This window comes from Apostichopus japonicus, chromosome 11 (assembly GCF_037975245.1).
Source record: "Apostichopus japonicus isolate 1M-3 chromosome 11, ASM3797524v1, whole genome shotgun sequence".
In the NCBI taxonomy this organism is placed as follows: domain Eukaryota; kingdom Metazoa; phylum Echinodermata; class Holothuroidea; order Aspidochirotida; family Stichopodidae; genus Apostichopus; species Apostichopus japonicus.
In genome coordinates this window covers 21,981,847-21,994,451 of record NC_092571.1, presented here as the reverse complement: position 1 = coordinate 21,994,451, position 12,605 = coordinate 21,981,847, and the positions used below count along the sequence as shown (strand labels likewise).

At 38.0% G+C, this 12,605-nt stretch overlaps 1 protein-coding gene across 39 annotated transcripts in view; it reads left to right on the top strand.

Annotated features, from left to right (window-relative positions):
- The window catches only part of LOC139976467 (gamma-adducin-like), a 50,809-nt gene extending 45,436 nt beyond the window's left edge, over positions 1–5,373 (top strand). For all 39 annotated transcript variants that reach the window (XR_011796160.1, XR_011796161.1, XR_011796154.1 and 36 more), the window contains 2 exons: positions 1,353–1,431; positions 2,624–5,373. The gene's annotated coding sequence lies outside the window, so the exon portion shown is untranslated. The remainder of the gene's footprint in view (positions 1–1,352; positions 1,432–2,623) is intronic.
- Positions 5,374–12,605: the final 7,232 nt, after the last annotated feature.

Below are 12,605 nucleotides of genomic sequence, written 5' to 3'. Positions count from 1 at the left end.
TATAGTCAGTACACTGACGACATAGCCATTTGGAGCACCAGTAAAAATGTCTATATGATGGAACTAAATATTAAAAGAGCAATTACACATCTCGAAAATTGGTGCTCGATGTGGAGAACAAAAATATATCCCTCAAAATCTAACCTAGCCAATTTCTCCATAATAAACTCAAAATACCATAACCATATTTCCAAAGTTAATCTTTTCAACACCTCAATCACTGCTACTCTTAATGCAACCTTCCTTGGTACCACTTTCGATAGCAAATTATCGTTTAATCTACTGTGTAACAGAACTGCAGGACGCTGCTGGTTCCAACTTAAATCCATTCAAATCCTCTCACACAAATATAACTTCCCTCCGAAAACAATTATCCAAATCTATAAATCCAAAGTAAAACCGATTCTCAGTTACGGGAGAATCTCCCTGCTTACCATCTCTAATCCCAATAAACAAATTTTAAACAGAATCCACACCACAGCTTATCGACTCGCACTCAAAATCCCTACCTATATTGCTACTTTGTACGTTCTCCGTGCAGGAAACACAAAATCTACTTTCACCCGACTTGAAGAATTCAACACAAGTTATACAAAAACAACCTCGAGAACGACCCTTTGATTGAAGACCTCCGCCTGAAATACAAAGTCGCAACAACTCACTACCCAAAAACCAAACCCTTTCTGTATTCACAATTGTTACTACTTAAAGTCTCATTCCATTAAAAAAATCCTTCCCTAAATGGGTCTAGTATACTTATATATACAGATTATATTGTTACCAAACAATAGAAACCACAACCACTCCCTACCCAAACAATAGAAACCACTCCGTCTCCACAATTCTCAGTACTTAAAAAGTTCCTCTCCTTTAGAAATCCCTCCCTATTTGACTCTTCGACTCTGACCTCGGGTACGATTATGGCTATCCTGTCCTATGTAAATATATAAGACTTCATTTACCAGCCATTCCCTGACTGAACATAGACAACCTCTCCAAGAAAAAAAAAAAAAATGTCTATTCTATAAAAACAAACTTATTATCCCCCGTAGGACCTCTCGCCAGGTCGACCAGGGGTTAAACTCCTTTTGTTTTGATATCAACAACAACAAAAACAAAACTTTTACTCCAATTAAAAAAAAAGGTAACTAATTTCATTTATTTCATTTCATTTATTGATTTTTGTTCTATTTTAACATAAGTATGACATATGACATAGAAGGAGATAAGAAACAAAACTTGTGAAAGGAAGTGTACTAAAAAACCCTATAGGGCTTGTCGGGTAGTGACACTCCCTAAAAACTTAATGTGGAAGACATCATGATTAGATTTTGGTTTCATTTAATCAATAGGTGGAGGTAGAGGAATTGGACACTCTTGCACAAGATATCAACGGCTTGAAGTACTCTGCTCAGGTGGCCTCCATTCTAGGTATGTACTTAATAATAATATAATAATAATAATATTCAATTTACTGTGTTTGGAAAGAAACTTTTTGCTGCTTTGGATGAAGATTAAGGATTCTTGTTTTTCAAAAGGCAAAATGCAAGATGGACTATATATGAAAGGATGAATACCAACAAATTAAGAAAAGAAATTGGGTGGGGGGAGGGGGAATCAGGCAGAGACCATCATGTTACTACCCTGTTAATTTTGTGTAGGACCCTGGTTAATTTAAAAGGAAGAAATCCCTTTAGTACCCTTGAGTTTCTGAAAGGTTTCTTCTTTGGGATAATGGTGGAGAGACATATCGATGTTCTCTTTTGGGTCTGATCGTCAGGAAAATGCAGATTAAACTGCCATGTCCATTTGGAACCTGGGAATTGAACCCTGCTACTGGAACAAATGTATTCCATCAGAGCATAGACAATGATTCAGAGAAATATGGCCTTTATGTTAATAATCTGTTGTTTTCTTTCCCAAATTTTTCTCTTTGGTTAAACAATGAGTGAAAAGATTCATTTGGTTGGAAGCAGCACCGTCCCTTTTCACACTTTTTTTTTGGGGGGGGGGGGGGGGAAGAGACCTATTAGCCCTTAGGGTCTGAAAATATTACAATAGGATTATCGTGGTGGACAGGACAGACAACAGTTATTTTTGCTTGTAGCTGAATGTATGATGTCCAGGGATCACAAGGAAGTATCAAAAGCCCGATCAAAACTGCTGTTTTTTGTACTATCGAAATTTGTCAGAATAAAGAAATTGAAAGCCAAAATATAAAGAGTTTATCTGGCCTTGTAGACTGCGATTGAACCAGTCTCTGTCATCTACAAATAATAGAAAGTGGGTATCCATTTCTGTTTGTGACAGCAATAACATAAAATGACTGCAAATTAACAAGTTTTTGTAAACTTTCTCTATTCGGGGATTCGAATCCCAAATTCCACTCGAATATACCCCCCCCCTACTTATGAACTGTAACGTAGCTCAAGGTGACAAACTTACTACAAAGATGACAATAGGCCTTAGGTGGTTCCTAATTCAATGACGTTTCTCACAGTTAATTGAATTGACTTCCCCCACCCTCCGGATTATCCTCACCCATAGAAAATACCCTCCACCCAAGAATACTTTAAAAAAAAAACCATGGCTTACCAAGAACCTCTCTGCGTTCATTTTTCAGATTCCAATGAACCTTCCATCAGCAAAGGAATGGCGCAACTCGGTCTGAAGGACAATCGACCGCTGGCGGAATGGCTTGACTGGTACAACGCCAACCAGCCGGACCTGGCCGCCAAGCCCAACTTCACCACATTTCCACTGGACTTTAAGCCGTCACCGTGCAAACCGCTCTTCTTTGACATAGCTCTGAACCATATAGAGTTACCCTCCTTGGACGAGAAACTGGAACAGAATAAATCGTCCCTGCAGGGGGGTCTGGGTGGGTTCCTGCGTGGATGGTGGAGCGGGGGTGAAAAGTAACTCTCGATTTGCCACGATGTCGGAAAAAGGATTTCGGAAGAAAGGTCTTTTGTATACATAAGCCGGTAGTATTTGGGAGGGCTCTCACTCTTCTCCTGCATGTGCTGTAATCATCTTTTATTTAAGTTTTATTTGATTTCATTTGTTTTTTTTAGTATAGAAAACTACACCTTGTTGCAATGCAAACACAAAGATGGGGGAAGGCCAAAAACAATAACACTCACTTTTTTAACGTGGCTTGGCAAACAAAATTTGAAGAATATTCAAAATGGGAATTGGAATTTTATATATTTTGGATTTGGTGTTTGTGTGTTTATCTTGTTCAGAGAAAAAGAAGAAAAAAATAGCATCTTTATTTGATGGGGCTTTAAAGTTTTAAAAATGGGTTTCGGGTGTTGATTTCTTGGTCTACAAACATTGCGGTGCTTGACTGACTGACACTTTATGGGGGGATGTTAAGGTGACTGAATTCGATATTGGCAGGAGTTATGGATGATAGTTGGAAGGACCAGGGGTGGGGGGGGTGGTGAGGCGAAGGATAGAGAAGGAGAAATGAAAGTGTTGAAAGTGAAGAGGGAGAATCTTTGAATTGAATTTTCAGTTTGCAGCAGCACAGGTTTACTGCATGAAAAGGCTATATTTAAAGAAACTTTCAATAATGCACTCTTCATGTATATAATTTGGGGTGTGGTAGTCGGAGCGGGGGGGGGGGGGGGGTGTGATTGAGACAGCAATGAAAGGGAGCAACCTTTCCACATATATGTTGTTTGTGCTATGGTAGTATCGTTTCCTTTTTCAAACTGGAGGGCAAAAAATGTAAAAATTAAGTTATCTAAAATTAATTCAAAATCAGGTTTAGTTAGTAAATGAAAGTTAAAGAAAAATTTATTGATGGTGGCAGGGGTGCCATGGTATTGTAAACTGAATAATCAATCAGCCATGGAAGGCCAACTCCTTTGTTTTGTTGGGAACTTGTTGTCAAGCAAACCTATGGATTCAAGCCCTGTCTGGCTAAAGTAAGATGGGGTTATTATTTTTATCTAGGAGAAATCAATTCTGTTTCCCCTCATGTTGAAATGGTCTTCCAAATGTTTTAAAAAAAAATGTCCAAAAAGAATGTACTGGTGTGAATTGGATAGCCACCTGGTGTGAAGTAAAAAGGCCATAGGCTTATCCCATATGTACATGTGACTGCTTAGTATCATTAAATAACTGCCCTCCAGGCTGATATTATAAATAATAGAAACATTATAGAAAATAACTGTCTGTTGTCACCCAACCATCTCAATAGTAGATGCAGGTATCACTAAGAATGTTTATGAAATATGTATTGCATGTTTTGATTAGTATTTGCATAATAATTTGATGAGGGATAACCTGTTTCTGGACAGGTAGTTGAAGGGTATTAACCGTGGTGGGAGGGATGAAGGTATATCCTGTCCATGAACTGATTTGTCATTAAAAAAAAGAAGTTATTTCAAAGTATCACGCTTTTTTCTTCCTTATTTTTCTCTTCCTTTTACATGAGTATTGTAAAAGGAAAAGCAGAGGTTGAGTTTGAGCCAGGGACCTTGAGATGCAAAAGCAAAAGTCTTTACCACTAGACCATTAGATGGGCCTCTGGTTTCTAAAGCTTTACAAATATTTAAAGATGCTGCTGTTTGGACTTTTCGTTTTTATAAAACATTTTCTCCACTACTCCTCCCCCCGACTACCGATTAGCTAGTCAGGGGGGGAGGGGTGGCAGCGAACTCCACTTGTCCGCAAGTGAACCTTGTCATGGGGGGGGTGGCGGCGAGCTCCACTTGTCCACGCCTTTACCTTGTCAGGGAGAGGGGGCGGCAACCTCACCTTGTCCACACCTTCACCCCCTCTCACCTTGGTACTCACCTTACCCACCTGTCAGGAGGAGGGGCCGCCCACCTTCGGGATTCACCTCATCCACTTGTCAGAACTCCTTTTGCAAATACTCACCTGGGACTTGAACCGATGCAATCCAAACCAATCGCTTACTGAACGATGGAATAACCAATTACACCATTTCGGTTCCCTCTGGAGAAACTTTGTTTCTTATATTTATACTTCCACTCCCTCCAGAGGGTAGAAAAGTAAAAGGCTCTGTCTGGACATGAACCGCAGACATGATGCTCTGTCTGGGAATCGAACCGGAGACATGGAGTTTGTCTGTCTCTCCAGTCCAGAGCACTACCAACTGCGCCACTAGAACTGTTGAGAATTAATGCTCGTTTCTAATATTTAAACTTCAGAGTCCAGAATAGAATCAGTAAAAGAGCAAAAATATAAAATGCTCTGTCTGGGGTTCGAACCGGAGACATGGAGTTTGTCTGTCTCTCCAGTCCAGAGCACTACCAACTGCGCCACTAGAACTGTTGAGAATTAATGCTCGTTTCTAATATTTAAACTTCAAAGTCCAGAATGGAATAAGTAAAAGAGCAAAAATATAAAATGCTCTGTCTGGGATTCGAACCGGAGACATTGAGTTTGTCTCTCCAGTCCAGAGCACTACCAACTGCGCCACTAGAACTGTTGAGAATTAATGCTCGTTTCTAATATTTAAACTTCAAAGTCCAGAATGGAATAAGTAAAAGAGCAAAAATATAAAATGCTCTGTCTGGGGTTCGAACCGGAGACATGGAGTTTGTCTGTCTCTCCAGTCCAGAGCACTACCAACTGCGCCACTAGAACTGTTGAGAATTAATGCTCGTTTCTAATATTTAAACTTCATAGTCCAGAATGAAATCAGTAAAAGAGCAAAATATAAAATGCTCTGTCTGGGGTTCGAACCGGAGACATGGAGTTTGTCTGTCTCTCCAGTCCAGAGCACTACCAACTGCGCCACTAGAACTGTTGAGAATTAATGCTCGTTTCTAATATTTAAACTTCAAAGTCCAGAATGGAGTCAGTAAAAGAGCAAAAATATAAAATGCTGTCTGGGGTTCGAACCGGAGACATGGAGTTTGTCTGTCTCTCCAGTCCAGAGCACTACCAACTGCGCCACGAGAACTGTTGAGATTGAATACTCGTTTCTAATATTTAATCTTCACAACATTAGAAGGCAAATAAATAGAAAATCAAATGCATCCTCTGGTGTTTGAATTCAAGACAAGGAGTATGTCTCATTTTTTTCAGTTTATTGACAATTTCATTGTACAAAACAATAATAAATATGCAAAATTATACAACATAACAACTTTGCCACAGTAACTGTTAATTGAGAAATGATAGGCTTTTCTAATATTTTAACTGCAAAATGAGGAAAAGAAATACCAAAACAATACATCCTCTGGGAGTTGAATTCTAGACAGAGAGTTTGTCTTACTTTCTAAGTACATAACACTAACCACCGTAACTGTTTAGAAATAATTATTAGTTATTTGATTTGATTTATTTTGTTTTTTCACGTGCAAATATACAATGTGAAAGGAAGTCTTCTATAAAGCATACAATAGCTTAACAATGTAGAAGACTGGTCAGAAAAGCATTATTTGGACAATTGCTTCCCATCTAGCAAAAACATATCCCTAACAAACAGTAAACCGGCGTCGTAAAAGCTTTTTGTCAAAAACAATGGTATTATCAATTCTAATAAAATTATTAGGAATTTGCACACCCAATTTCCGATGGTTTCTTAAAGGTAGCTAAGCTTACTCAAAACCATACAAATTTGTCCAATGAAGGTATTTTTAAGTACAGGAAATATCCTGGTCATGAAAATTATAATTAAAAAGCAACTCTTTACCGGACGGCGACAGAGAGGAATGAAATAAAAGAGCTTCCAATACCCCGTGTTGGCATTATTACAATAACGCTTGGCCTAATAGGTTTTGAGAGCACCAACAAAGCTGTGAACATACATTTTTTTAAACCCCCCTTTTCAATGGGGTTATACATAGTAATTTTCCTTACTTTATCAGTTTTCCCGTTCGAAATAAATCAAAAATAGTACTTTGGATCTTATCAATAAAATCTTTTGGAGGGCTATGCAGATTCCTTTGGGACCACGTATCTCCCGCACGGAAGCAGATATGGACCTGGGAGTTGCAAATTTGGGCTCCTGAGCATCGGTTACCCCCTGTTACGTCATTTGGGCGAAATCGATTGTGGATCGATTTTTGGTCAGTTTTGGCAAAACTACAAATCAGGTTTTTTGCCCCCACGCCCAACACAGCACCTAATTCCAAAATAAACTTCAGATTCGTAATCAGCGTGTCGCGAACTACCAGAAAAGATAAACATTTATCGCTTTTGCGACAATTTTTTTTTTCACCTCAAAGAAAAGTAAGACCGAAAAACTTTTACGCCGAACAAAGGTTATAAAACCTTTTGTTGTCCCTAAAAGTTTTTCGGTATTCTATTGTTCCTCTGAAGTTGCAAACTGAGCGAAATAAGTGTCATAAGAGGGTGCTCGACGCATCTTGCCAGTGATACGTGATTTCAAAGCAGTCAAATCAAACCTTTGTTTGTCATCTTGAGTTTTATCTTGACATTTATGAATAAATGGGTCAATTTTGGCAAAAAAACTGCAAGAGGTACGTACCCCTTACGGTTTTTTTAGGTGAAAAAACTTTTTGTCGCAAAGGCGATAAATGTGTATCTTTTCTGGTAGTTCGCGACACGCTGATTACGAATCTGAAGTTTATTTTGGAATTGGGTGTTGTGTGGGGGCGTGCGGGTGGGGGGGGGCCAAAAAACCTGATATATGATTTATGAAAAACTGTAGAAATCATAGGCCTATAAACAACAAGACTTTCCCGGTCAGATAATTACACGAAATTTGTGTATAACAAAGACAAGGGTGTCTTCTACTCCACGTCTTATTTCAATGTTGATGGGTGTTTCAGAGAGGACATGAGAGGGGGCTGAAAAGAGGGGTTTTTCAAAATTGTGCACTTATAAAGAATACGTATTTCTATCGGGTCTTCTGCAGTATCGGAGCTAGGGGTATTGGTCGAGGGGGGCGAGGATGGTCTGTAGGGTCGCTTTCGACACTATCTAAGCGGAGCGCCACCACGGAGCGTAGAGAAATTTTTGAATAAAGATGCTCCCTAGATCGCCGGAAATGACCCTTTCCGGGCCTTGCTAATATGCAGATAAATGAAGAAAAAATAGGTGTCATCGCCAAAAAAAAATGTGACAAATGTCAATAGGTAGATGAGAGCGCATTAAAAACGTCAATAATCGCATATAAATAAAAAGTGGTATAAAGCTGAAAACCCAAATTAACCAACTTAAATAGCAATAAACAGACAAATATTGGCGGATGAACAACCGCGTCCAAAACAACTGCGATTTAATCATTAATGATAAAAACCCGAAACACTTTTGGAAACTTTAAAAAAAAAAAAAATTATTAACCCCATTACAACACCAAACACAGGTAAAACAGACCAAGGCCTTAGAGATAACGTAGGTAACCTCATCACAAAAACTCAAGACCAAATAAAGCTAATTGAATCGTACTTTAAAAGTATATTCAATATCTACGATGGCCCCCCATACGATATCAGCTGTAAACACGAAATAGACCGTACAATTATCAGTAATGCAACCAGCTTTAACACCAACCCATTAGGATATCTCAACAAAAACATCCCTCTGCTCAATAAAATAGATATAAACAATTGGTATAGTGCCACTAAAACATGCATCCTCCACTGGTCCTGACAACATAAATGACCAAATGCCTAAAAACTCCCCTCCGATATTCATTAACTCTCATATTTTCCCACTATTTAACGAACTCCTTACACTGGGTTATTTCCCAACCCCATGGAAATCCGCCAAAAAGATTTTAATACCGAAACTAAGTAAAGACCGCACCAAAATTCAAAACTATCGACCAGTTAGTCTCCTCCCAGCCTTAGGTAAGATTTTCGAAAGAATTATAGATAACCGCACCATAACCCACCTAGAGCAAATTAATCACCTTTCCCGTATCAATCGGGCTAATTCCGCGCACACAAATCTACAATAAACCAAACTTTCTGCTTATCTTATTTTTTTAGCCTCTGAAGAAGATCCTGCTAGGATCGAAACTTTTACACATTCTATTGCACAGGCTCTCTAGTGGATAAGCAGTTTGCTAACAGTTTTATTTTATTTTCATTCTGCTTATCTTTTAGGCAGAACAAAGGTTTGTGAATCCTTTGTTCGTTTTAAAAGTTTTTTCGAGTTTCTATTGTTCCTCTGAAGTTGCAAACTGACCAAAAACGAGGCCGATAGAGAGCGCTCGACGCATCTTGCCAGTCATACGTTATTTCAAAGCAGTCAAATCAAACCATTCTTATTCATAAATGTTCTCCAGTTTCACGGTGTTGTTTCCTCGGAAATTGTATGCTAAGCGATAGAAGTGTTCAATGTTTTAATCGTAATTTTTTCTTCAAAAATGGAACGGAGGGTGCTAAAATACTGCCTGATACTGTTGTTTTAACTGGTTGTTGTATATTAATAGTTTTCAACCGCTCCGCGACATGAGCTATGCAGATTCAGGAAACGTTGCCTTGACCATTACTTTAGCAACAAGGCAATCAAAAGAATTAAGATCTTTTAAGGACTCAAAAATGTAGAATTTATATTCCAAAATGTTTCAATACCCAGAGAGAACAGTCTTCCTATGTGAAATAAAGACATACAGGTGCTCTATGTATGAGCACATGGACATATTCTTTGATCAATTTAAGCAAGAAAAGCAGCTCTGCCACCCCTTTAATAATTAATGAGTTACATGACATTGTTTTATTTTCACTATGAAACATTTTCACAAGTCACTGCCAAACCTAGAGTCATGTAGTATTAATCACTGAAAATAATGTCAATTTTAAGACCATTTGAAATATGAAGTTCAATAAAGGTGAACGTGTTGAGTTATCCTGTTTACAAGTACAGCATTTTGAACATCTCCCTCCGTTCCATTTTGAAGAAAAAAATAGCATTATTTCTCAACAGTTGCTGTGACGCAGTGGTTAGCAAGGGCGTAGGAACCGGGGGCTGGGCTGGATCTAACTGCGCCAAGGTTCAATACAGGGGAACTTGAAATGCAGCTATTGGTCAAGACAAATTGGTGGGGACACGGTATATCATGTCCCCACTACTGAAAAAGTTGATGGGGACGCGTCCCGCACCAGGATCTGCGCCCATGGTTTAGAGGCTGTTCATCCTGGAACGCCATTTTCATGCTCACTTATATGATGTGATATCTGCTGTTTGCTTAACAAATTCGAATAATTGAAATGAGACTGAAATAAATAACTTTGATTTGTTTATTGTGCAATTCCCGACATTCTTTTCATTTCGAAAGACGCAGTTTCAAGTTCAGTACACTGAAGGTTTCGATTCTCTATCTGCCTTCAGTTTAGGTAAGATCTTGGGATATTCATCCCTATCGCTGGATATTGCTAGAAATCCATACAGCACAGTGTTCTTGGAATGTCTTGGGATTTTTCGGGCCTGATCTTGGGAAATTGCAAAATCGGGAGTGGTTACACTCCATTTAGGTCAGTGCACGTATGGCAAGCCGTTTTAACATTTACCTCGCAATTCGACTTAAGTCGAATACATTTCACTTAAGTGGAATTCAATATCACTTAAGCAGAATACTTTTTAACTTACGTGGAATTCTATTTCACTTAAGTGGAATACCATTCCACTTAAGCTTAATTGTATTTTACTTAAGCTGAATTCATCAACTTGTCACTGCATCTTACTTAAGCTTAATCTATTTCACTTAAGGGGATTGTATTTCACTTAAGTGGAAATGCATTTCACTTAAGTGGAATTGTGTTCTACTTAAGTGGATACAATTCCACTTAAGTGGAATTTCCTTTCTATTTCACTTAAGTGGAATACAATTCCACTTAAGTGAAATGTGATTGGATAGTCTATTTCACTTAAGTGGAATGTGATTGGCTAGTCTATTCCACTTAAGTGGAATGTGATTGGCTAGTACATTCAACGCCAAACTTTGCCCATGCCTTTGCGCGCCATTATAAACAACTTGCCGCAATACGTGGTGTCGATATGTGCACAATGAATATCGGCTGTCCATCGGGATCCAGCTAGCACTTAACATCCGTGCAAGGTGAGTACGTACATACCTGACCTGGTACCAGATGAATACCATTACCAAAATAACATTACCGAACATTACCCTAAATTGTATTTATATATAAGCCACATATCAACACTTCCACTTAAGTGGAATTGTATTTTACTTTGGCAGAATAGAATTCCACTTAAGTGAAATTGACGAGCAAAAGATATTATTCCACTTAAGTGAAATTGTATTCCACTTAAGTGGAATACAATTCCACTTAAGTGGAAATGCATTTCACTTAAGTGGAATTGTATTCTACTTAAGTGGATACAATTCCACCTAAGTGGAATTTCCTTTCTATTTCACTTAAGTGGAATACAATTCCACTTAAGTGAAATGTGATTGGATAGTCTATTTCACTTAAGTGGAATGTGATTGGCTAGTCTATTCCACTTAAGTGGAATTGTATTTTACTTTGGCAGAATAGAATTCCACTTAAGTGAAATTGACGAGCAAAAGATATTATTCCACTTAAGTGAAATTGTATTCCACTTAAGTGGAATACAATTCCACTTAAGTGGAAATGCATTCCACTTAAATGGAATTGTATTTCACTTAAGTGGAAATGCATTTCACTTAAGTGGAATTGTGTTCCACTTAAGTGAAATAGATGGGCTATTTAGCTTAAGTGGAAATGTATTCCACTTAAGTGGAAATGTATTCCACTTAAAATACAATTCCACTTAAGTGGAATGCATTTCCACTAAAGTGAAATACAATTCCACTTAAGTGGGAGGCATATCCACTTAAGTGAAATAGAAATGTCCATTTCCACTTAAGAGAAAAGGAATTCTACTGAAGGGATATTGAATTCCACTTAAGTGGAATACATTTTACTTAAGTGGAATAACATTTCACTTTAGTAGAATGTATTCCACTTAAGTGAAATGTATTCGACTTAAGTCTAATTGCGAGGTAAATGTTAAAGGGCTTGCCATATGCACGACCTCTAGCATCACTAATACACAGCCCGATCACTAGACTCGTTATCTATCGATGAAGTGGTGTGTTGCCGGATTTTGTCAAGGTTTTGGTACTACGGGCGAAGGTTGTTTAAGTTTTGTAACCCATCGGGAAGTGATAAGAGGGGTGGGGCGTAGGGGTTGTGGGGGGTGGGTGGTGGGGCATTTTCACGCAGATTGGAACAATCTCAAGAAGTGATAGGTGCATCCGCCTGCCCCCCCCCCCCCACGCACTACATGATATTCACAGGAGATGTGCTCAATTCTCCAATCACATGCGGAATTTATTTTTAGATTCATTGTATGAGTTACGGATCATATAGATCCTGGTCTAATACCGAAACGCATCGTGTTCCCGACGACTCGGTCGTCGAGTTCCAGACCAGCCACAGTTGGTTTCATAGCACAATTGTACAATTGTTTATATATATATATATATATATATATATATATATATATATATATATATATATATATATATATATATATATATATATATATATATATACATATATATATATATATATATATATATATATATATATATATATATATATATATATATATATATATATATATATATATATATATATATATATATATAGCTT